This window comes from Gadus morhua, chromosome 11, assembly GCF_902167405.1.
Source record: "Gadus morhua chromosome 11, gadMor3.0, whole genome shotgun sequence".
Lineage (NCBI taxonomy): Eukaryota > Metazoa > Chordata > Actinopteri > Gadiformes > Gadidae > Gadus > Gadus morhua.
Window position 1 is genome coordinate 12,332,098 of NC_044058.1, and position 26,195 is coordinate 12,358,292.

The window sequence follows — 26,195 nt, forward strand, 5'->3', positions numbered from 1 at the left end:
TTTTGGATGGAGAACTGCTCGAAAAGCTGTCCAAAAACCCCTGTGTCCGCCTGGGTCGCCATGGTGATTGGATGCTTTGTAGGCATGTGTAGTGGGGAGGACTTGAAATCCATTACACCTGCCACCGGCCCGTGGAGCACCCTCTCTCTGAGAGGCCGTGGGCACCTGGCTCTCTGCGTCTGAACAGCAGGACCCCAGCGCCCCATGACGTCTGGTGGTCTCTCGCTCTTGCTCTTGCTCTCTCTCTCTCTCAGCTTTTAAACTCTGAAAGATGTTAAGGACTTGGAGCTAAGGACTCAGGTGCATTTAAATGAAAGAAATGAAAAAACGACAACAACAAAGAATGCGTTGAGAACGGACCTTCTTTGTCCCTCAACACACTTCCCTTGTTGACTTTTCCGTAGTAGTGCCAAAGAATAGCGGTTGACTTATATTTTTACACTCACTTGTAACTTTCCCCCATCCTGAGGTCTAGCAGGAAACCTGTGAAACAACAAGCTAGCGGTTAGCATGTCTGCAGCATAAACCTTTTATTTTTTTTATACTTCTTCACACAGGCACTTTGTGCTTCTCCGTGCCATGGAAATGGCGGGGCTAAATCGGTCCCGGCGTGGGCGTGTGATTGCATGTGTGTACACCAATCTCTGCGACTGGTAGGCGTGGGGAACTGCACTAAAGGGGAGGAGGAAAACTCTTAAGCGGTCTGTCGGGACCAACTACACCTCAACAGGGTGGTGCAGCGCAGCGGGGGACGGGGGTCTCTGGAAAAACTGCCCCTATCAGCCTGCATGAGGGCCTCGCTCAGAGGCACACAGGCAGAACAACCGTAGTGCCAGGCCTGCCAACGACCGGCAGCGAACCATTTCATTTGATGCAGCTAGGATCTGGCTTTTAAGATGTAAATAGCACTTTGAAATACAAATAAACGACGGGGATCATAGTATAAATGAGACGAGGAGAAAAGTGGATGTTTATTTTGAGACAGGTTTGCAGTTATGGTTGGGTTGGATTGTATCCATCTCTAACGAAAAATGAAAGATGAACAACGACGACCCAGCGCCTCAGAAGGGGATTCTCCTTTTCATCAAACAGCATGAGCGTTTTCCTCCAAACCAAGGCCCTTTCTCTCCCCGCTCTCACCCTCCCAGGAGAGTGTGTGTGATTTTTATTTTTTATTTTTTATTTCTTCGTGTATTGCACAATATGCTTTTTAGAACCGGTAAACAGATCCGAGTCCAGACTGGCATCTCTGGGGGGGGGGGGAGTCAGCTCTCTGTTGACTCCTGAGAGGAACCCAGGCGAAAAGTTCAACAAGTCACACGCTCTCTCTCTCCGTCCCTGCCTCCGCTTCCTCTGTCCTTTCCCCTTCAGCCTTTGCTTTTCACACCCATCTGTATCATCCCCTGATGTGTGTGTGTGTGCGTGTGTGTGTGTACGTGTGTGTGTGTGTGTGTGTACATTTGTGTACACACACACACTCGCACACACACACATGCGCGCGCCGCTCTTGTCCTCCCCTTTTCAAATGGTAATGGATCTCTACAGACCAGAAGCGCGACGGTTCCTCTCTGAAAATCCCGGGGTTATGGAGTGTGAGTTCCAGGAATATATTCTCGCAGCCAAAACCACCTCTTTTTTTGTGCACGGCAATATTGGCTCAAGGTCTAATATGGCTGTGGAGTTATTCTTAATCGTGAAACACTCAAAAACATTTCCTGGGCTCTCCACAGAGAACCACAGAAGACAGGGAATGCCTTTCGGCTGTTGGCTCATCCTCCAAACCCTGACAGTTGTAGCAAACAAAATGTAGCCCGTTCTATGCTAACAGGTCAAAGTGGTACGTGGATTGCCTTTGTTTCCTGTTATGCACTAACAGTTTTGCTTCCTACGGTTCTTTATGTCCTTTTAGTTTGAAACCTTGGCCCAGTACAGGTGAAGTGATATTTATATTTAGAACAACAGACACGATTTAAATAGCATCATTGTTAAATCGAGATGAGAAACGGTTGACTTCAGTGGCCGTTTAACCCGATGCGTTTGGCCTATAGCTGGATCATGTTTTTTTTTTCTAAATTAACTTTGCTCTATGAAATCTTGATTAATTGATTGTTTATCTGGTCGGGTGATGTCATAAAAATGCCAGACCGCTGAAAGGCATGCTTGAACCTGATAAGCTTAGAACGGAGCATTTACTTTAGCGAAACAAAATGGAACATGTCTGGCTGAAAGCATCAGGACAAATCCGATTTGTGGCGAGCTCCGCCGGCAGTAAAAGGCCAATGTAAAACCACTGCTTCTACCGCCCGCCTTCAGCACTCACGGTAGGAACACACCAGGCTAGCAGTGTCGTGCTTTATTTTTATTATAGGTCAACAGGAGAGACGTGTACCTGTTTATTTGTCTACAGAGCCATGGGTGGTATTTGGATCTCCATGCAATGAAAACGTTATTTTCTACTCAGAGTAGAACCACTAAAGGTCAACGGCTGTTTTGTTCTAATGTAATCTCTGTGGTATATCCATATCCACGCTATGCCTCTGAACATTGAGAGTTTCTCGATGGAAAAATCCAGGGCCATTTAAAACAACAGGAGTCATTGACTGCAGGTTTTTCAATTACTGCTACTGCAATTTTTGTATATTGTGGCGTCAGAAAAACAAAGGCTGAAAACTAATGTCCCAGTTGAATAAAATAATGATCACTGTCTTTGTCCTACAAATGAAGCTAAATGGAACAGTATTAAATTGCATTGACGGTAATCATTCCGTAAAAAAAAATTCTTTGCAGGGGAATGATAATATTAAAGGCTTAAAGAGCAACACGAACACTTGGCCATGTATTTCCTGAAAATGGCAGTTTACCACAGATTTCAGTTCCCACACACAAAGCAAAACTGTACCATGAGACCAGGGACACCACCTGCTTTCCTGTTGCCGTTTCGCTACAGCGACCCTGCCAGAGTCATCCCAATAATTGCACTTATATTGTTGTTGCTTGTCGATTGAGACCTGTTTCTAAGGATAAACACAAAGGAATTTGAGTGGGTGTAGTTCCCAATGTATGACTACCAATGGGTTTCGACCAGATGTCAGTAGGTAGAAGTTATTATATTTCGATGATATGCCGTCGGTGGTCTGAGAGCACTTTGCATGCAGAGGAGGACAATAAAGGCATCAGCAAAAAAAACAGATTAACTGACATATTACAGCTTGTTTGTGCATGTCAAGCCGTGCCTTTCCTAGCCCGCCTCGGCTTCTGCACCTCCACCCCCATCGCTACACCACAGATGGTTCAAACACCGCTGTTTTAACTATATGTGCCCCACAAACCCCCCATTAACACCTTTCTGAGAGCAGTGGGATAAGGTGGTGGGGTTTTGGGTTGGCGGTGACCCGCTCTCTCTCGCTCACAATCTGTATTTCTAGTTTAATGTTCAGAAGTTACTTTAGGGGAACTAATTAAATGTGGCAAGATCAACCAGGAAGTGCTTGGCTAGGAGGGGTTTTATCACAAACCGGTTTGAATGTGAGGGTGTGTGTGGGTTTTTCTGTATTTCCTTGTATAAAAAAATGTAACCACCTTTTATGTCTCTCCACATTCCCACACCTCCCTGTGGATTGGGAACGTAATTGAATGCTGCATGACGCTAACGTTGCTAAGCTGTCTGTAATTTTTGGGTGTCTGCATGGGGGTGGCCATTGGAGAAATCCTGTTTCTGCAGCAGTGTGAACTATCCTCCTGAACACTGGCAAGTCGCACACGATATGACTTTCCTTGTTTGTTTTGGTCTACTTCCGCCGTCGCTCTTTATCTCCCCTCCGCTCCTCAGAATGCTGGCAGCTGCCCGTTCGCCGTCCTCTAAAAGCACTAATTGACTTTCCTTCGATGCACGCTGTAATTGGCTTTTAATCACCGCTTTACATCCTGTTTTGATATTGAAATCGGCGCTGTCAGCGGCGCTGGGAACCAGGGTCTCCTGGCTGGTTGATGCAACAGTAGACACTTCTGCGCATTGATCCCCTCGTTGGAACTTCCCACTGTGCTCCTTGAGTGAGGAGAACAGAGGCTGACGTGTGTGTGTGTGTGTGTGTGTGTGTGTGTGTGTGTGTGTGTGCTTGTGTGTGTGTGTTGGTGTTTCGGCACGAAATTCACAGCTCTCCAAGGCATGAAATGACAAAATCTGGCTGATGTTATTTGACATTTTATGGATTTGAATTACAAATTCCCATTGTCATCATAAATTCCCAAACACTCTTCTTCAGGATGAACATCATGCAACAACAAGACATGCCACGCCCAAAACACCCATTACCACCCCCCGCAACACAATGTGCCACGCCTCCACAAATCAAACCCATGGGACAACGCAACCCAACCCGCACGGCCACGCTCATCACAGCCAAGATCGCAGCCTGAACAAGGCTTTGTGCAGAACTATAGAAGCGGTGCAGGCCCTTGCATAACGCGGATATCTTTATTTATAACCAGACCATCAAACAGACATGTGAACACGCATGAGTCAAAGGGTTGGATCTTTGAAAACAGGCAAAGGGGTCGCGAGTACGACGCCCACAGCCACGTGGAAAGAGAACAGCGAGCGGCGCGCTAGCCCATAAGTCCAGGTCGAGGCATCCGCCTCTGCACGCTGCGCTCTGGATGGGGTTCCCGCGCTCCCCCACGCAGGTGGTGCCGCCGTGGCCGCCGCCGCTGTAGCTGCAGCTGCCACCATCGCCATCCCGCAAGGCCAGATGGGAGCCGATCACGGGCCATCCCAGGATACAGATGTCCTGGTCGCGCTAACCAATGGTCCCGTTCCGCCTGGTTCCACTCTGAGCAGCAGAGAGGGATGGCCTGGGGTGCTGCTGGGCGCGGGTTGTTACTCTACGTGTTCCATGTGTTGGCGCCGTGCTGCCAAATATGTCCAATCCAATTTGAGGTCTCGGTTCTCTGTGCTGACTCTGCATACATCCTTTTACTGCGATCAGACACTGAGAAGCCCTCGAGAAGGGGATTAGCTCGCAGAAGTATTGCTTTTCCTTATTCTCAGACGGTCTATTTTCCTCCGCTTCTTCTTCTGCTCTCTCACACACCGACTGGGAACGGTAACCCTCTTTTACACTCTCGCCTTTTACAGCGCTTTATCCACTCACACGCTCGCTCACTCTCTCTCTCAGTCGCTTTGTACTCTGAAATACGTGCTCATCACTCTTTTCTTTATTTCCTTTCTCTCCCTTTTCTCCTCTCCATCACTTCGCCCCGTTCTTGCTTATCGCTCCGTTCTCGTCTCTTCTTCCTTTTTTTTCTCTCTTGTTCTTCTCTCCGTTTTGTCTCGCTGAGGGGTGGAAGGTCGCGAACAGGCATCCGGCGACAGGTTTGCGTTGTAACACAAACTGCTAAACTAGAACGTAAACTGCTTAGCGCTTCAGACCTGGGTTCTGTCTCGTCCTTAGTTTCTTCCTTGCTGATATTAAGTATTAAGTGGCTTTCAGCATGCCAGGGAAGAGTCTGGGTGGAGGGGCTAATGCACAGAGAAAGAAGGGTGGTAGATGGGGCGGGGACACTGTTAGCCGCCTCTGCACACTCTCACCCCGTCTTCTAATCTTCTTACCAATTCTTGTTTAACAAAGGCTTTTGTTCAATTCATCTATTTTCTTTGGCATGAATTCAGGTGAAATAGACCTAGTTTTGCCTCAACTGTCATTATGGCAGTTGATTCTGTCTGGGCCCTTGCTGAATTTCTGGGCTTCTATTTTTTGCTATGGTAGAAGAGAGATTCATTTTTCATTCTGTGGCTCATGTGTTATTAATTCTAAGGGTGGCTTGTGAAAGAGGCAATTATTTTTTCAAGTGTCCTAAGGTGATGCTTAATATTCGTTTTCGCATTTTTTGACATTGTTTTAATTCACAATTTTTGAAAAGGTCCCAGGATATTACAGGGACAACCAGCCAGTTCATTAAAAGCATTGCTCACAGCTAACCTTCAGATGAAACCCCAAAAACAAGCATACTCAAAGTGGTGGAATCCCCCTTCCTTCTCTCCGCAGTAAGCTCTGCTGATCAATAGTTCTACAACTCACATTTACACTGTCAATTCTGGGTTCCCACGCTCCAAAGAAAGACTTGGAAGGTTCCTGGATGCATGGATCGATGCTTGCTTTGATACTGATCAATTTTAGCAGTTATCTAGGGGAACAGGCAAAACCTGTGAGAAAAAAGCATATGAATATGTCATATTCAATATCCAGATCCACTTTCAATATGCCATACACAATGAAATCGTGATTGTATATATTTTATTTGAAAGCATAATAATCACATCTAAGGCTTTTGTGAGACAAATCGACAATGCTCCCGAATAACAGCCTATCAAAATAATGAACAGGTGTAGTCCTAAAGTGAACATATCCTGTTTCTTTTTTTTGTGTATTTACACAATTACGACCTTGCCATGCTGACTTGGTGGAGTTTGCAGGTGTCCGCTTTAGGGCTGTCACTTGCAATGATCGTCAGCATAATCGACTATCAACATAACGATTAGCGGCAGGGCCACACAATGGCATTACATAAGTGTTTGCTACATAAGCGCTCACTAAAGCCCAGGAGCCGAGGGCATTGGGGGTGGAAGAAAGGAATAGAATGGGCCAGCACTGCGAGGCAACGTAAATGAGTCAAACCAATTTGGTTTCGCAGTTAACATGGATAAATGTGTATAATGGATACTATTAAAGGGGCCCTATTTTACAACCAAATGTGTGGGGTTTATTAGTCATTACAAGCCCTTTCACAATCTACCCGCTTGTGACATAGATTTTACCACACCCCTTTTTTTGTTGCCAAAATAGGGGCCCTTTAACTTCCTTGAATATAGTCTAATAAGCTTCAAGTGCTTTCTATGATGATGTCTTCAACTCCCTCACCTAACTGTTGAGACGACCACTCTGAATGCTGGTCACCTCTAATAGCCTACGATTCACTATTTAGTTATTTAGTAGACTTTTCTATTCAGAGTTACAGACTCGCATTGAATTCCGATGCATGTCATTATTGAACTGGTAGGGGTTATATTAGGCCTCTTGCTGAAGAATGCCTGCAGCTACACTGCACTGGAGATCTGGGTTCAAACATTTAAAGCACTCGACTATAGTGACTCCGGGGTATCTCTGACGCTTGTGTTGTTGACCTCAATCAGAGTGGTCAGTTCCTAATATCAGCCATTCCCAGAGCTGTACTGAGAACACCATTAGTACTACTACTGCTAATTCTGCTACTAAAGCGGCTACTGCTACTGCTACTGCTCGTGCTTTTGCTAATGGTACTGCTAATGCTAGTGCTGCACCACTGGAACCAGCTGGTGGCTTATGATGTGTTTTCTGGTAGCGATGGCGGTACGGGTTGACGACTGAGTACCTTATTAGACACATTCGATATCAAATGTTGAACATTTCTGTATTTTTAGGCGAAGTGCCACTGTCTATATTATGCTCTTCGCTCTTCTCAGCAACTGGCCCATCCTCCCCTTTTTACGTCGGCGAGATCAATCTTGTTTCCGCACAATTGCACAGATTGTAATCTCATTTTTAAAAAAAGAATTGGACGATAAAATAATCTGGAAATGAAGCCATTCATCACAGCGTAAACAGCCCAACCAAATGGCTGAGAGAGCGAGGTAGAGTAAGGTAGGAAGGGAGAGGGAGAGGGATACAACTCTCAGGGTAATGGCAGCAGATTGAAAATTGCTAGATAAACCTTGACAGATATTGGTTAGTTTCACTCTCTGCTTTTGTATTGTAAATAAATACGGTTTTACAATTTTCCTGGAATATACTCTCCTCAAAATAGACCAAATAGGTAAAACGTGTTATTTATTTTGTTCCCCAATTGAAGAAAGCCTATTCCATAGGCGGGTTTGTTGCCATTTTGAATGTGGGGTCTGAGTGCCACATTCCGGCGTGAATCACTAGCTGCAGTGAAAAAGCCAATGACGTGTGTAAGGTTGAACAGCTGTGATTGGTCCCCCAGGAAAGGCGGGTGAGTTTATCGAATTGTCAATATTATCAAATTGAGGCTGAGATTGGCACTCGCGTCTGAGCAAACAACTCCGGTGACAGGATTGGGCTGAACAGAATTTCCTGTTCAAATCATTATTGCTTTATTATTCTTTTATTTTCTTAGCCACATGAATCATGATGGTTTGGACCTTCTCAAAAGTCTCAAAAAGTTGATCCAAAGAAAACAGGTCATCAGTCGGGTAACTGTTATGTTACCTGTTAGGTTTCTAAGATTCATCACTACTAAAAATGCCACAACCTCAATATAATATTTATCCAAATCTTTACAAAATTATTTTCTTTTCATATTGTGCAGTCCAACCACTGTTACTGCTCATCTCTAAGGTTGTTGATTAAAGCATCCCAAAGGGCTGTGTAGTAGGAAAAAGCACTTATTTTTGTATATGTGAGAAAATATTGAGTTATTTTATTTAGTTGATAGTTGATATTTCCCACTGGGCCTGATACTGTAGAGGTTGTTCTTAACGCTAGCCCCGCCCCACCACTTGAATGTTCCAGCCCTGGTCAGTCCATTTTCCTGCCGCCCTGGAGTGACGGTGTCAGGCAGTGGGTTGCCATGGCGATGCTGTCAGGCCTGCGTGACAGAAGGCGTGTCATGGTTGCCACGAGTTACAGTGCCTGCATTATTACAGCGGGCTGTCTGGGGTTCAGCCAGGGTGAATATGTGCGGTGGCGTCCATTATGGGGTTGACTTGGTGTGTTGACTTACCTTCATCTACTCTGTCTAGCCGCTATAGGAATACATTTACTAAATGTGATTGAAACTGCATCCAGCCAATGAATGTATTAAAATTCCTTATATACTTTGGTGTTTTATTAATGGAAATCTTGAGCAGCTTAGCTACTATGTATGCTAATTGTGTTTGCTAAGTGTAATGTTGTAGGCTAGGAATATTTCACCGTGGGTAAGATTTCTCACGTCCTCGATTTATAGGATGGATTATTAGATTGTGAATTAATGCTACCCTTGTCTTGTGTGCGCTATTATGACAAAATGGTACATATTGTACCATACATAACTCATTTATACCAGAATACCATTCTAGTATTTGAGGTAATGCAACCATAATTGGTAAAGCCTAGCTGGATAACTTAATTCTTCAAATTCAGAATTTCTTAGGTCTATCATTATCTAAATACTGAATGCCTGACCCGTGTTGGGTGTGAAATTTTACATCATTGAGGTATTGAAAGATTGTCAGTCTTTCAAGCAGACTTTGAAAGGTTTTGAGATGCCTCAGGGACGGTTGAAACCAGACAGTGGGGTCTGTGCGGGGAAGCGTGGTTTGAGGGGATGATTACCTCTAGTTCCTACATGAGGACCCCATACTGTGCCTCTTTAAAGGCTATATGTGTTCCTCAGCCAACCAGCAGAATGCTTGTACTATGCGTCTCTGCTCATGTACATATCAAGGATGATTTTGAGAAACCTAATTCCTGCCTGATGATTCTGCACTCTGGTTGCTAGGCACCGCTTTGATTTAAATACTGTGTGTGTGTGTCTGTTTGTGTGCGTCTGTTTCTGTGTGTGTGTGTGGGTGTGTGTGTGTGTGTGTGTGTTTGTGTGGTATAATTTAATACAGCCCTCTGTATACAGGTGAAAGTGTTTATTCCTTGTAGTCACTTTAATTCAATCCTTCAGTGGAGGTGCCGTGTGTGTGTGTGTGTGTGTGTGTGTGTGTGTGTGTGTGTGTGTGTGTGTGTGTGTGTGTGTGTGTGTGTGTGTGTGTGTGTGTGTGTGTGTGTGTGTGTGTGTGTGTGTGTGTGTGTGCGTGTGAGTGTGTGTGGCGCTTCAGCCTCCCTCAGTGTCAGGGCCATCAACACTTTGACAATCATTGTCGTCTGGGTGTTCTGTTAATCATCTCCGAGGTCCGAGTGTGTAGTGTACTTCTAAAGTAAGTGTATCGTACTTCCAGAGTTTGTATTGAGTGTGTGTTCGACAGTTCGAACGGTACTCCGTCAGCCTGTGACCGCCTGGTGCAGAGCTCTCCCCACCGATCGATTCCATAGCCCGTCTCACCGTACGTCTCCCAGACCTCCGCAGTACGCCCGGCCAACCCTCACCACGGGGTGCTTTTCATTAGAACCCTCTCACCTCCGGCCACCCCTTCCTCCTCTTCCTCCTCCTCTTCCTCCTCTCCTCCCCACGTATCTCTCCAAGCCTGCCTGGTGTGTAATGCAGTGGCACCTCAAACCAAACCTTTTGTGGAACCACTTGGGAGTGGTTACCTTCTGTGGCCGCATATCACCGACGGGAGGCTTGGGCATCCGCTGTGGTAAATACTTGGCCGTTCAGGACTCTATGGGCAAACAGACTGTCAGACCAAAGTAAAACCATTGGTTTGTTTTAACATTCATTGTAAAAAAATGTGACCTCCTTTTGATTTTCTTTGAACAATCAATGACCAATCGACGCTGTAACTCCCCCACATTCCCTGAGAATTTTAAAACGGCTTTGATCAACACATTTCTGCAAGGGCATATGAGGACTGGTATCAACACAATCCATCCTGACACACACAACCCGCACAACACAAACAAAACATTTAACAAGCAACATCACGGCCCCTTTAGCTGTTTGTCCTGGACCCACCGGGCTCTCCGATCCCTCCAATCAGACGCAGTCGTCGCTGGGGTGGGGGGGGTCCTGGTCCTCCAGACCTGGGGAGGCAGCGCGGGAGTCGCGGCGGGCATGAAGACGAATGCGCTCCCAGCCGGTTGTTAAGTGATGCATCGCAGGGCTCTGGGGGTCTGGCCGGGGGCCCTCTGCTATGTAAGGGGGCCCTTTTCATCAATCACAAGTGTGGGGAGGTGTGGCGGTGGGTCAGGGTGGTTGGGGGGGGGGGGGGGGGGGGGGCACTGTAATTGCATTACAGAGCTTAGCAGAGCGTCCGGGTCTGGGCCTGCACCGCCGCATCTCAGGTGTGGGGGATTGTTTTGACCTCTGGATGGAGACCCCCCCCCCCACACACACCCCATATAAACAGATTTGCAGACGACATCAAAGCAGAGTGTAAAGGTGTTTTTGTTCTCCCCCCTCCCCCATTTCCATGCCCTGCCCTGCGATTGGAGGGTTTATCAGTGTGTTTCCAGGGGGTGAGTTTCAAGGTCATGCTTGGTCGACGCCTGTGATGTCTCTCTCGTTCTCTCTCTCTCTCGTTCTCTCTCTCTCTCTCTCTCTCTCTCTCTCTCTCTCTCTCTCTCTCTCTCTCTCTCTCTCTCTCTCTCTCTCTCTCGTTCTCTCTCTCTCTCTCTCTCTCTCTCTCTTGCTCTCGTTCTCGGTCTCTGTCACGTGGCAAGCTGGACGGCTCTCCTCCCTGTTGCCTAGTCAACACTTTGGCGGATCAGGAAATGAGTTTGGCGCAGGGCCGTGACCCCTCCCTCCCCCCCCCCGCCCCCAGAGGAAGAGGGTAGGAGCGCTATGGTTGTGTGCGGTCTCTGGGAGAGCCAGAGAGCGTGGGAATACTGTGTGTGTGTGTGTGTGTGTGTGTGTGTGTGTGTGTGTGTGTGTGTGTGTGTGTGTGTGTGTGTGTGTGTGTGTGTGTGTGTGTGTGTGTGTGTGTAAATAAATTGGTGCTTTAAAGCTGTAAAAAAAAAAGGGTTTAAAGTGTTTTTATTCTTTGAACTGGACACGTGATCGCAGGCACACACACACACATACACACATGCATTCCTGTTTGTGCCTCTTCATCAGTTTCCATGCAACATCAGATTTATATTTAGTCCTAAACCACGTAACCTCGAAAGGCCCATATATGGAGACGCAACACTTTTCCTCTTGTGTTGCTGATTCCTACCCTCTCTTAAACCAGCATTTCCTGCCCTCTCTCCATCTCTCTCAGCTCCCCACATGCACACACACCTCATTTACCCTGCACACGATCAATGAGTTGCAGCCGTGTGTGTGTGTGTGTGTGTGTGTGCCAGGTGTGGGGGGGGGGGGGGGGGGTTCTTACCTGGCTGTTTTGGCAGATAAGCCTTGGCCAGCCCACCTAGCGTGTATCCGCTTCCCACTCTCTCTCTCCATCGCCACCCCAGAACACACGACCAGTGCTTCCTGTGCTCTTCCTGTCCTGTGAGGATGATGGAGGGATTCCAACTCATGGGGGAATAAGCCATCACTCGGGCTGATGTAAACACAACAAGGAAAAAGTACCACGAGCTAGCAAAAGTTAGTGCTGTTGGCAGGGATATTGACAATAGCTTAGCGGATTGGCAGCCAACAATTAGTGGTGATTAAATTTCAAGGCACTTTATTCCCAGACTGCAGGGGCCTTCAACGCTTCACGTGGTGAATGTAAAGTAGACTAGCGGGCGAGCAGATATGGCTCTCTACCCTCGCTCCATGCACCTCCCCCCCGCTTGCTGCTGTGTTATTGTCCTTAATTAAACATCATTGGTTATCAACGTGACAGCCTCTACTCTGGGGAACCAATCAGAGCAGAGGAGGGTCAATGGGGTGGAGCACCTGCCCCATGGCCGCGGCCCGGCCGTCCCGGTGTAGACGCTAGGGACCGCTGGGGTTTATCCCCCCCCCCTCCAGCAGGAAACTGGTCCATTTCCTGTTCATCTCCCAGACCATCTGTCTGGGTTATGTGGCTGTACCTGCAGCAGCTCCAGAAGAACGGAAATTTCCCAGTGATTGCATCGTGCTTAAGGGCAACGAAAGCGGCTCTTATTGTATTGCATATTGAAAAGGAAATTGTGTGTGTGGGTGTGTGTGTTGGTGTGTGTGTTGGTGTGTGTGTGTGTGTGTGTGTGTGTGTGTGTGTGAGTGGTTCTCTTGGCAATGAATCTTCCAGCTGACCCGTCACTGTCAGTCGCAGGACTGCGCAATACCCCCTGGAGCCCAAAAAACCCTTGATGCATGCTCTGCTTTATTTTCTCGATTTTAATGTTTGTAAATCCCTGAGTGTTTAGTTTTTTTAAACCAATGATATTTACACACGGTCCCTAGGTATATCACCCACTCACTCAATCAAACACGGCAAGCGCTCCGACTATCCCCTGCAGGAGGTTAAGCATTTCCTGTTTGGATCCCGATTTCTTGGCTTGAATAAGAATCAGTAAATGGAGCAAGAGAGGGAGAGAGGGAGAGAGGGAGAGAGGGAGAGAGAGAGAGAGAGAGAGAGAGAGAGAGAGAGAGAGAGAGAGAGAGAGAGAGAGAGAGAGAGAGAGAGAGAGAGACCTCTGGTTTTCATACACTCTTGAAAGGCTTCCAAGAATAGGAAAGGTCTATCTCAACAGACCATCTTGCTCTCTGTGCTTCTTGGCCTTGTTTGATGGTTTGCATACTGGAAAGAAAATGAGTTTGCCAAGATTCTTCTTTTGTCCTCTCTGCGTGCCGCCCGGCTGCAGAGTATTTCTAATGTGGCCCCACTAGCCTTTCCCTGGACACTTTTCATATATATTTTTTATACAAACTTGTGGGAGGCATACTTATTGGCTTCATTATCCGGGAACAAATACACGCCACTGCCAACCACAGTTCACACAGCTGTACTCTTTTTCCCTATTGATGGCCGAGAGAAATGCATTCTGGGAAGAGACGAGGGGTTTGGACGTGGGTCAGGCCCGGCAATTGGCAGCGCCTCAGAAACATGGAAGCACGGTCGTCAGCAGACTCCAATACAAGAGACCAGAATGCCTAGCAAATCCGTGCTCCCTTACGATTGGTTCCAAAACCGCCACCCCTCTGCCACTGGGGCTTGCCCGGCTGTAGCGTAGCGCTCAGTACAGGCACGTAACCCGCATGTCGCTGGCCCTCTCCTTCACCACAAGCACCTCGTTGACAACCACCCCCAACCCTCCCGAAACCCCCACCCGCTGCAGGGTTGCAGGACAGGCCGTTGGAGGGCGATGAAGGGAACCGGAGGAGGTGTGTGTGAGGGAGGGCTCACTAGAGGTTGATAATGAGGGCTTTGAGTAGAGTTATGTATTTACAACCCGCCGTGTACAGTCAGGCTTTTGTCAACCGTGCTGTCATGGTTTGCGGTTTTGGCACGTGGCCAAAGTTGTGCCGCATTCCCGGCGTCTGGAACCGCTCAATGAACACCGTTGTAGTCAGAGTTTTTGTTTTCATGTCTATGTTTTCTTTTGTTCTGCAGTCGTTTCTTCTCGCTAATAAGTTGTTTTGTACTTCTTATGCAGTTGAGCTGACTGCCAATTTGACACTCTGCTGAATCGCACAATTGAATGTGATGCATCTAGATAAACATCGGATCTTGACTGAGGATATTTATCGTTGCGTGCGGTGTCTCGCTATCTCTGCTACGGGGTCAAAGTTCGGCTCCATTGTCTTGTGTTTACTTATCCGTGCCAAGTCGTTTTCTGATATATTTATTTATTTATTCTCCTCCAAAAAGCCATGGTTTCGGTGTGTCTTTATTTCAAGCAGCAGCTGAAGTAAAGAATTTAAAAGATGGGAGGAAAGAGAGAAAAGTTGTCCAAACACAGTGCAGGAACCCTGGGAGACAGTCTCCAGAGTTACCCTGGAACTCCTTCACGGGATGTGCTTAAAATCAAGACGGATTCCTCAAACCTTTACGAGGCTTGTGTAAAAGGTTCTCCTGAGAGACAGAAAAGTGTGAATAAGTGGATCGGTGCCCTGAACTATAAATATTGAGAAAGCAACTTGATCCGGTATAAAGTATGATTTATTCACCATTACTGGTTGAAAAGCATCGCTTGAGAAACGCATGAATGAGGCATTGTTTAAAGGGACGGAGAAACAACATGTTTTTGTACGCGTGTCAAAGGCTCGCGAAAAGTCCTGAATTCTGGGATTGATAATAGGATGGCCTGTTGGGTAGTGATTCACCCCAGATATGGGTTTGTTGAATCGACTGCATTTAACAATCGCCGTTAAAATACAAAGTCTTTGTCAATACAAATGATTTTTGTGTTTACACCAAACTGAACCTTGAGTAAAAAAAGATTTTTTTCCTCATAACAGAAAACCCCCGCACAAAACAAAGCAAGTTGTGTCTGTGTATGTGTGCATGTGTGTGTGCACGTGCATGTATATGTTTACGTGTGTGTTTGTGAGTGTACATGTTTGTGTGTATGTGCATGCGTGTGTATATGCACAGCGCATCCAAAATGTGCATGTCTTTCAGGAATCTGGCACCCTGGTGTTGTACAGCGGGGTGACAAGGGGAGGCCAGCCATAGAATGTGACTCTGCAGGAAACGTCAGCGGTGCACATTCCGTGTCCCCCGTGGGGAATGCGGTCGTATCCCCGGTAAACATACCCCTGGCAGAATGTGACTGACACCGCTAATGGCCAGCATCCCACGCCAGAAACCCAGACTCTCCACTACCCCTCTGCATAGTTTTATAGGTTCGGGGACATGGTTTGGAAGCCGGCTGTAAATAACAGTTTGAAGGCTATTTACGATCACTGTTTCCCTGTGGAGACCTTTAGCCGGCGCTTTTATCCAAAGACGACGACCTACTTCACTTTCTTCATGCACGTACATTTAGGAGCACGGAGGTGGCAACTTGCTGTAGATGTTGTGGTCTGAACCCAGAACCTTAGAACTGGGTGTCAAACACTGGGTGTCCCCTCCCTCCAATGTCGCGGTCCAGGGATCCTGCAAATGGGCACAGACAGACGGATAACCTTCTACCTGGCTGTCGTCAGACGTGTTTTAGTGTTTCGGTGGGCGTCGAGCTGCGGCGGTTTCGGCTGTCATCATTGTTCCGATTCCAGGGAGAGGCCAGACGCTGACCTTTTCCCTCACGCTTCCATTTGACATCCCCCCTCCCCCCCCTGCAGTCCCCTCGCCGCAAGCAGTGACCGCCTCGCCGCGTTGATCCAACCCTCCGTCTGAGGAGTCACCCAAAGCCCAGTCGTGCCGTCATTTATCGTTTCCGTGGTGATGACACCCCCCATCGTGGACGGAGGGATAGTGGGGGGGGAAATAAGAAGCATTCGCCTTGCCTGGCGTGGAGGCTGGGATGTGTGCTGAAAAGCTCTGCGCGCACCCGGGGGGAAACGAGCCGATTGGAGGCTTAAGAGCATGGCTTGTCAGCCGCGTTGACACGGCAACGGCTGCTCATTATCCTCCCGTCTATGCCGGGCCACGCCGCCTCATTGATGGATTCCGGATGAGGGTCCGGGGGGGGGGGGGGGGAGGTTGAGGCTTCGCTCTGTGTTCCAACCAAGATGGCGGCACACACACACACACACACACACACACACACACACACACACACACACACACACACACACACACACACACACACACACACACACACACACACACAGGTTGACATGTCGGCAGGAAACGACATGTCTGACCTGTAATCCAGGATTTACCTGTCGGGTTGGATTCAGAGGCTGATTAGCAGACGTGCGCAAGCCAATGGGATGGCTGATGGTGATGACATCATCGCAGTCCCCCCTCCACTGTGTGGTCAAAGTCGGCTGGTGTTTGTGTGCCTCATTTGTGAATATGATGTTAGAGAATATAGATTATTCCTAAAATGATGTTTCCAGAATTTGACTTTTTTGTTAACTTTTTTGCCACCCGAAAAAACTTCAACTATTTTAAGGGGGAATAAAAGGGAGCATCTATCACATTACTGAGATTATAATCTGCAGACAGATTACAATGTTAATAGTTTTCAGCTGCTTTGGTTCTCAAGATGGCTCGCCGTAGTCTGGAGATAAGAATGATAGCCATCCAGAACCTAAATGTTTTCCAAAAGGAACTTCTTACCACAAGAATTATCGACCACATTTTAATGCCAAATAACTAAACTTTCAAGGTGTTGGTTGGCATTTTAACTGTTAAACTTTTCTCAAAGCACCAATCAGCGATCATTGAATGCCCCACTTTGTTTTGATTAAATTGTGTTTTGGTTGAATCTCATGGGTCCCATGCATTTGTTTGACGACTGGCCATTGCTATAGAGCCGATGGGAACCATGAGATTCAATCAAAACACAATTAAATCAAAACAAAGTGGGGCAAGCAAAAATTGCTGATTGCCGCTTTAAGCATTTAACCTTAGTCACAGTATATTGCAGGACTAGTGAAGTGGGACAGCAAGAGATAAGTAGGAAGGAATAAATATACCAAAAGAACAAAAGACTTTTGATTTTTAATTACATTTTGGCAGAATCCCAAAGCAACACTATTTAAACTGCCTTGTACATCTGCACTCCAGTGGTTGCTAAGTGACAGTGATGGCCTCCTGTGACCTTTAGAGAGCGCAGGGTCATCAAATGGCATCTTTGGCTGATGGCTATCTCGGACAGACAGGTTGTTCGCACGCAATTTAGTGCTCAAAGTGACATGCAACACATTCCCCACAGAAGGTAGGGAACGGACGGGTAGATCTCCCACACAAACACATACACGCATGTGCACACCAGCTCACACACACATACACACATGCACACTGTCATAGACACACACATGCTCATATACACGGACACATAGAAACATGCATGTTCATTGACACACACACACACACACACGTTTAAAACACTCACGATTATCAACACACATATGTACACACGCCACACATGTGTGCACACAAACAGACACACACATGGTCTCAGACATAGACACACACATGTTTATCGACACACACATTCGAAAGCAAACACGCACACACAAATGTTCATATGAACACACATACTGAAAGACACAGAGGCACACACACAGACACTCACACACACACACACACACACACACACACACACACACACACACACACACACACAAACATACAATAAAAGGCACACACATAAAATAAAAGACACACACATGCAATAAAAGACACACGGACACAAACACACGCTCAAAAACGCACGCACATCCCTCGCTCCCCCCCATGCGTGTTGTTGTAAAACAAAGCATGTGGAAAAGGCGTGTGGGACATGAATGGGCTCTGACACATCCACACAGCGGCGCTCCAGTCACCGTGGGAGGCAGACAGCGTCTCATTGTCATCGAGGAACAGCACAAGAAAGCGCTGTCAGTCTGCTGTCTCCCCACACACACACACACACACACACACACACACACACACACACACACACACACACACACACGTATAAGCAGACCTCAAATATGTGCTTGTGCCCACGAGGAAAGACTATATATTGTGTGTGTGTGTGTGTGTGTGTGTGTGTGTGTGTGTGTGTGTGTGTGTGTGTGTGTGTGTGTGTGTGTGTGTGTGTGTGTGTGTGTGTGTGTGTGTGTGTGGGTGGGGAATGTTTAAACGTCTGCATCGTGGGAGGGTTATCAGTGGGCTGCCTTCTGTGTGTAATATTCTCTTTAATAAAGCGACAGCACCTGGCAGATTGGAAAGCAGAGCGCATGTGGCACGCAGCCCCTCTCACGCTGATTTATGAGCACACCGCCAGGCCCATTGCATTCTGGGTCCCCGGTGGTGTCTCTCTCTCTGATAAGCCCGGCCCACCTCTGTGGGTTTGCAGATGCATGTGTTAAGATTTACTGGTTCACTGCTGCGTGTTGGAGGAGTGAGGGAGAAACAGAGAGGATATTAAGTAAAGGTGGAATACTATTGAATGGCCGTACGGGACCGCTCTCGCTCAGATTAAAGTTAAGCGCCCCCCCCTCCCCCCCACCCCCTGCCTCTATTGGGATTTTGATGTTCGGGGATGAGGGAGTATTTAAAGGGAAAGGAGATGGCTGGTAGAATATTATTTTTCAGCCACAACTGAATTGAAAACATTACCTCTGTTCGCTCTGTAAACAGCATTATGCACAGAGGAACCCATAACCATTTAATGTCCACCCCCCCCCCCCCCACACACACACACACACACACCCTATTCCTAAGCAGGAGATTGCATCCATTTATTCAAAAGCAATTCTCTCGCAAACAATAGACCGCCACTCAAATGCGTGCTCCTTGGCGGACCCTGAGAAGTGCTGGTCGGCACTTTCAGCTCTGATCCATCGGTTCGGAAAATCCTGAGGTGCGGGGGAGAGGGAGGGAGCGAGTGGGAGGCCGTTGTGAGCGAGTTGGGGCGAAAGGTCAGAGGTCAAGAAGAGCATCTCGGCCCAAAGGCCAGCTGTCAACCGCGGGGAGAGGAGCAAGAATACAGAGTGACCCCAGGGGGTTGTGTGTGGGGGGGGGGGGGGGGGGCTGGGAACGTCAAGTTCAGCCTCTATTGGCTGGAGGACGCTGTGGTTGCGTTTGTGTAGGAGATGAGGAGAGGAAGGGGGTGAAGGGGCCAGTCAGCCAGACGCACTCAGAGGAGTATACACATCTGACTGGTAGATGGCTGGAGCGGGTGCATTTATGAGCTCCAGGCTGCCAGCTGATTTAGCTCGTTAGCCGTGCCGCTGGGCCACTGCTGATTGGCCGAGTCCAGATGGTTGACTTCCAAACCCTGGCAAGGAATTCTACTGTCTGACCCTGGGAGTTTCAACCTTTCAGAAACACTGATTGGGTGTCGGCTTTTATGCATTTCTGTTTTAAATCATTAATTATTATTGTTAAGAGGGAGATGCCATTCTGCCTTCTTGGCTGTGTGTGTATTTGTTCTGATTGTTTTTATGTAAGTCTCTTACGCTTACAGCACAACACTCTTTTCCAACACTATTTATTTTAAGTTTTTATAAACCTGCCTTAAAAACATGCAATGCATATTTTTTTTGGTTAAAAAAAATCGAAGAGCCATTTCATGCAAGGGAATACATTTCAGTAATTGGTATTGGTAGCAATGTGGTAAAAATAGTATTCATCTGAATGCTGTTAGACAAATAATATATTTGTTTACTTTCTTAGACTTTTTGTGCCTTTAGTGGAAGACTAAAGTAGACACGAACAACACCAGCGTAACGGATTCATTTGACAAAGCAGAATAAACCCCGAAAAATAACAGACATTTCTTATTCTGAATCCCCCCCACCCCCCCTGCCTCTCCTGTGGGCTCCAGAGTTATTAAGCATTCAGCTCATTTCTCACCTGAAATCTTAATGACCTTCTTTTTGCCTGTGTACAAAACACCGGCTACTTTCTGGTTGGGGTCATGTGACAGGGGAACAGTAAGAGGAAACCATCCCTCCCATCAATGAGAATCCCAGTACCGATGGCATCATTATGTCACAGACTGAGAGATTGAACTCCGGACACACCGCAATGCGGCATAATGAGCTGTCTTTTTAATTTCTCCCAAGATTCATAATATGCGTTCTCCAAATCCTTGTTCTTCCCATCCTCGAAACTGAAGATAGTTTCACTAAACCTCCTGGTATTGAGTCATTTAAAAGTAATTTGCAGCTCACAGTGAACACCACACCAGGCTAATTAGGGAGCAGATAGACAGACACTGGTCATTAGAGATTGAACCAGGACCCTCCGTACTCCCAAACTCTGATGCGCTGTTATCGTAAGGTACGGCCCCCCAAGGCTTGCTCCCCCTGAGGAATAAGACCCCCACACACAGTGAATCCCTCGCTCCCAGAGGGACGGAGGGTTGATGCTATACTGCAGATGTTCCTGTGAAACAACGGAGCTGTACCACGTAGCACCAGGGCCTAACGCGCGCAGACAGAAACATACACACGTACACACGTACACACACAAACACAAATGTATACACATGCGCGCGCACACACACACACATATACACACAAACACACACATACAAATGTACACACTTGCGCACACAGACACATACACACCGACAGACATACACACGTACACACGTACACACACACACCTCCCCTCCCCTGGGGAATTGGCATTATCAACGATGCTCCGCAACATTTCAAACTTCCACGGCGCGTCTCGTTACCAGGCTGTCACGGGACGGTCCCGCTGGCGTCGCCGCCGCCGGCGTGAAGAGCCTCACATTTAAAGGTCGGGCAGCCTCAGGTAGCACAGAGAGCCTCCTTCCCCTCCTGGCAAATTTTCATTTTGGATGTAAATGTATGTGCACAGATTTTCATATCGTATCTCAGACCCCCATCCCCCCTCACTGGTTCGTCTCCGGGGAAGCTCCAGCTTGCTTTATTGGTTTTATCTTTTGGTGGGAAGACGCTGTAGAGCCGAGCCTGAACACCCGTCACCGTGGACCGTGGTGGTCTCCACTCGGTCAGCCAGACGCTGCATCCCTCACTGAGACGGGACAGAAGGGGAGAATGAGCGTCGAATGAAAACCACCAATCAACCTCGCTGTGAGTCCTCCCTCTCTCCCAGATGGTGCAGTCAGGTGTGTGGTCATGGTGAGTGTGTGTGTGTGTGTGTGTGTGTGTGTGTGTGTGTTTGAGTTATCCTCCTCGGGGGACCGGTGGGCGGACGACACAGACTAGACCCCAACGCACGATTCCAGAAGCCGTATCCAACCGATTTCCCTGCATTAGCCAATGGGATGCGCAGGTCAGCGGCTCACTGTATTAACCTTGTACGCCCTGACCCGTGGTGTGGAGTGAAAACGCTCCAGTAACGCCGCCGCTTGGTAATGACCGAGTCTTAGACTGTGAGGCTCCTCCTCAAGTGCACTTCTCCCCCCTCCCCCACCCGCCCCTCAAGTCCATTACATTCTCCTTCTCTTCTCCGTTTTGTTCCTTTTTTTTTTTAAAGGCTGCAATTAATCTAATTAGGAATCAATCAGCCAATGGGGCTGCTCCCTCCCCAGAGCTAATGGAGAGAATATGACAGGCATGGCCCCTGCATTATTAATACCTCCACTCCGAGACCCCCCCCACCCGAACCCCCACCCTCATCACCTCCCTCGCCCCCTCCCCTCGGGTTGGCTGTGGGCAGAGAGGGGGGCCATTGATCACAACCCAGCGAGCACTACTGCAAGGCCTTCTGGGAAATATCTAGTAAAGGAAACATGGGGAGAGACTGGGGAGGGCAGCCGAGGAGGAGGAGGAGAAGCAGTAGTAAAGCGTGCATGGGGAGAGGGGGGAGAGGGGGGAGGAGGAGGAGGAGGAGGAGGAGGAGGAGGAGGGGTAGTAAGGCGTACATGGGGAGAGGGGGGAGGAGGAGGAGGAGAAGGAGGAGGGGTAGTAAGGCGTACATGGGGAGAGGGGGGAGGAAGATGAGGAGGAGGAGGGGTAGTAAAGCGTACATGGGGAGAGGGGGGAGGAAGAGGAGGAGCAGGAGGAGGAGCAGTTTAAAGGATCTAGCCTTAGAGTCTTGAAGTCTGCTGGGCGGCAAGAAGCGAAGAGGGAATGTTTGAATAAAACTCAGGAATCTCACACTCGCCGGTGAATATCCAACAAATAAACAGAACATTTAGATTTGGATGTCTGAGGTTGAGGAGGGAAAGCTTTGGAGGTGGGGGGGGGGGGGGGGGGGGGGGGGGGGGGGGGGGGGGGGGGAGGGGTTGTTTGAGGAATATGAGGGACGGAGCTCTGCGTTAATGGGAATGTTGTGCTCCAGAAAGCTCATTTGGTTAATGAGGCTCAGCACCAAAGTATTACGGCAGGATGAGGTGGTGGGTGGGATTGGGGGGAGGGGGGGGGGGGAGTATAGGTCTCTCTGCGGGACCATTCGCAGCAAATGAGATTAGAAATTATAGGACACCACTTAAACCCGGCGCAGCAGCCGCAGCACAATAGCTTTGTGTGGCGACGAGACAATCAGAGTGGGCATTATCCTTCATTTCCCCCCGGCGTCATGCGAGCGGCTGAACTAATAGTCCCTAGCTACTGGGTACCGCCGACTGCTCACACCTAGCGCACCTAGCGTCACAACACAAACCCGAATCGATATCTCTAGCTCCGGCTTTGGAACAACCAACTAAACATGTGCAAGATAACAGAGCAAAAAAGGAGGAGGAAAGGGGACCTCCTTGCTCTCTGCTACCGGCCCTGGCGTCCCCGGTACACACGGAGGCATTGTGCCTCCGTTGGTTTACTGGATCTGCGTGTAGCCAACGGGGCCAAACTGCTGGCCAGCGTCCTCCTAATCTGGTTACTCATCTGTCGCAGGACGTGATGTTGTTTTTACTGCGGAGGACACGGGACGCCGGCCAGCCTCAGCTGATGTTGTTTTGGGGTTTAGGGACGGGGCCTTTGGGGGGGCCTCTGTGGTCACTCCCCTCTTAGGTAGATACGTAAGGTACGAGGCAGCCTCGCGTGTCCCAAAGTAGTTTTTTTCTTCTAAATTCTACCTCTGCTAATGAGATGTGGTGTTGTGATACGATGGCGCGGTGTACTAGCTTGTCAGTGCAGTCGAATGCTTGGTGTCTTTGGTTGCGATGCGTAGCGCGAAGGGACCGGCCCCTTGTTGGACACCAGGTTGCCGTGAAAGGAAAGGACCTCCACCATGCAGGGGGTGTCAACGATTAGCCGACCCCCTGCCTGAGCAGCTCGCTCCGGGCCAGTAAACAGGCAAGGAGGCAGGGGTTGTGGGGCGGTTTGGGAGGGGGGGGGGGGGGGGGGGGGGGGGTGAGGCAGGGGTTAGGCAGAGCTTCCAGGAAGCTGACGTAAGCTGACGTTAAGCAGGGCTTGTAGAACCCAGAGGGGTAGTGTTGCAGGAGGAAGGTGGGGGGGGGGTCCAAATTGCGTTGGTCTGGTTGTGTGTGTGACTCAGTAATGAGGACTCCTGGAAGCAGGAAATGGTTTAGTACACGAATAAGAGGAATCTCTCACTGTGGTATGAGGAGCCACTCTGGTAACGGCCTCCTTTTAGCACGCTGAGTTTGTCTATGTGTGTGTGTGTGTGTGTGTGTGTGTGTGTGTGTGTATGTGTCTATGCAACGGAAGTGTGTCTGTTAGCAGTGGGTGTGGGTGTGTGGCAGCAGAAAGAAAAAAATCAATTTCCCATCTGTTATTAGTCACCACCAGTCATTAAAGACAAAACTGGGGGAGGGAGGGTAGGGGGTGAGGTGGGGGAGTGTGTGTGACGTGGGGGGGGGGGGGGGAGATTGGTTGCTGTTCGCTGACCTTGCAGGAATGGATTGTCTGGAAGTTCATTCATCTTGTAGTCTCATCAGCTCACAAACATTTTTTTTCCTTTCCTTTGAGGAAGCTGTTTCGAGCCATATTGATGGTGTTGTTGGTTATATGTGGCATTTTAACACCACACAGCATCACCCCCAACCCGCCGATACCCATAGTGGATCCCGCTCAGTGAACCAATGAGAGGCTCCAGGTGAATCATCAACAACAACCCACAACAATATTGTTCTCAGAAAGCGTTGAATAGAAGATGACAGTCTGGGATGGGTGCGCTCTGACCTTGAGAAGCGGTTATGAAAGCATAATGCAGGACAATGGACGCTGTATTTTAAAATAAGCATGGGCACATGATTCTACTCCGGCTACGGAAACTGCTGACACCCGGTTTGAAGGCACCGCTAGACGGGCGGGTCTGGACCATCCATCTAAACACACCCGAACCTCCACTCCTCTCTAGAAGCAGCACATGATGGGAAGAGCAAACGCACGCAACACACACACATACACAGACACGCGTTCCAATGCGTCACTGTGTCTTGATGTCGATTTCTCTTTTAAACTCATTTCTTTTATTGATCAAACCGCAACCCAGACTATTGCCAAAGGAATGATTTCCAAAGTATTTTTTCCAGTTTTTATGTCTGTCAACATCAGCGCTCCCCCTGGCTTCATCTCAACTCCCCCCGGGGCTGGGCACCCGAACATCTGGCTGTGTTTACAGATGTTTAGAGCGTCTCCGCTGGTGCTGACGGCTGTGTTATGACAGGCGAGGACACTGAGGAGATTACCCGCAACACGGACACCACACAGCCGCCACGCTCCTCTCCGTCTCCCCTCCCCCCGCCTCCGGTTGAGGGGCGGCGGCCATGTTGAGATCGCCGCCCCCGCCCCCGTTCGCTACGTCGACAGGACAGAGTTTAGAACGACCACAGAGCTCATGGTTCTGTTTTGTTTGTGTTTTTTCTCTCTCGCAGGAAGACTGCTGACCGTGGTGAAGGAAAACCGTTGAAGAGGTGGCGGTATTTGACCTTGACAGCCCCCCAAGTTGCACAACCCCCGGCTGCCCCCTCCCAACCCCCATTTTCCCCATCTTAAACCCCCACCCCCCCCCCTCCAGCCTTTGCCGGTTCACCCCTTTTGAGGCCGCCTAAGTGGACGTTTGTGGGGAGGAGCTTCGGACCAGACGACGCCATTGGACGTTGCAGCCGTCTATCACAACCGAGTGAGTTCCGTTCTCTAACCTTTAATTTATCTCACTGAGAAAGTATCCCTTGATGTCTGGTCAACGTGGGCCGCAGGGGGTTCCTAATCCTGCGCTTTGATATCCCTGAGGGATACTTTATTCTGGGATCAATACGAGCAGGGGATCCAGTATGCCTGAACGGTTTTGTCGGTGGTCACCGCCGTGTCCAGCGCACACTCACACTTCTGCAGGGTCGAAAAATTGTTGCGGTGGATTGGAGTTCCTTCGCTCTTGGCCACCCTCTCCCGTTTTAGGTAAACACGTTATTGGCCAGTTATTGTACACATGTTCATCATTTCGGGATCTTTCCTCTCTGAGCCGTTCATCCTCCCCAGCAATGGAGCGTAGCGTCTGTTCCAGCGTTCGCTCTCCCCTTGTACAGCAGCACCTCACCTCTCTCCTCGGGTCATTGAGTTGAATCGAGAGAGTACAGACTCACATTATATCGCCACGCTGTAATTTCAAGTTCACACCCCGCAGAGCTCAAATTAGCCACGGTAATGGATAATCACGAAGAGAGGGCGGGCATGCGTGTGTGTTCGGTGCGTGTGCGTGTGCGTGTGCGTGTGCGTGTGCGTGCACGCTCCTTTTCTAAAATGGCCTTTTGCTATAATGCCCCCAGATGATTGTATAAGCTTCGGTTTGCGATGATTTCAAGAGGGCTCCTATTCCATTTGGCCCAAAAGGGTCTTCTCGGCTTTCAATCAGGGCAGCCATTGCTAACGCGTATGGACAAACACTTTGAAGGCGTCGTGTGACAAAGTTGAGTTGTTGTTTTCACCTGGCAGGCCTACCATGACGTTTGTCCCTGGATGGCCACTCTCCCTCTCACGCTCTCTCTCTCCTCTCTCTCTCTCTCTCTCTCTCTCTCTCTCTCTCTCTCTCTCTCTCTCTCTCTCTCTCTCTCTCTCTCTCTCTCTCTCTCTCTCTCTCTCTTTCTCTCTCTCTCCCTCTCTCCCTCGCTCCCTCTCTCTCT

The 26,195-nt window shown here is 48.6% G+C and overlaps 1 protein-coding gene across 1 annotated transcript in view; it reads left to right on the top strand.

Moving 5' to 3' along the window:
• sema6cb (semaphorin 6Cb) overlaps positions 1–26,195 on the top strand; it is a gene marked incomplete in the record, with an annotated part of 122,742 nt that overhangs the window by 24,576 nt on the left and 71,971 nt on the right. Inside the window, 1 exon segment of the mRNA XM_030370203.1 lies at positions 24,951–25,198.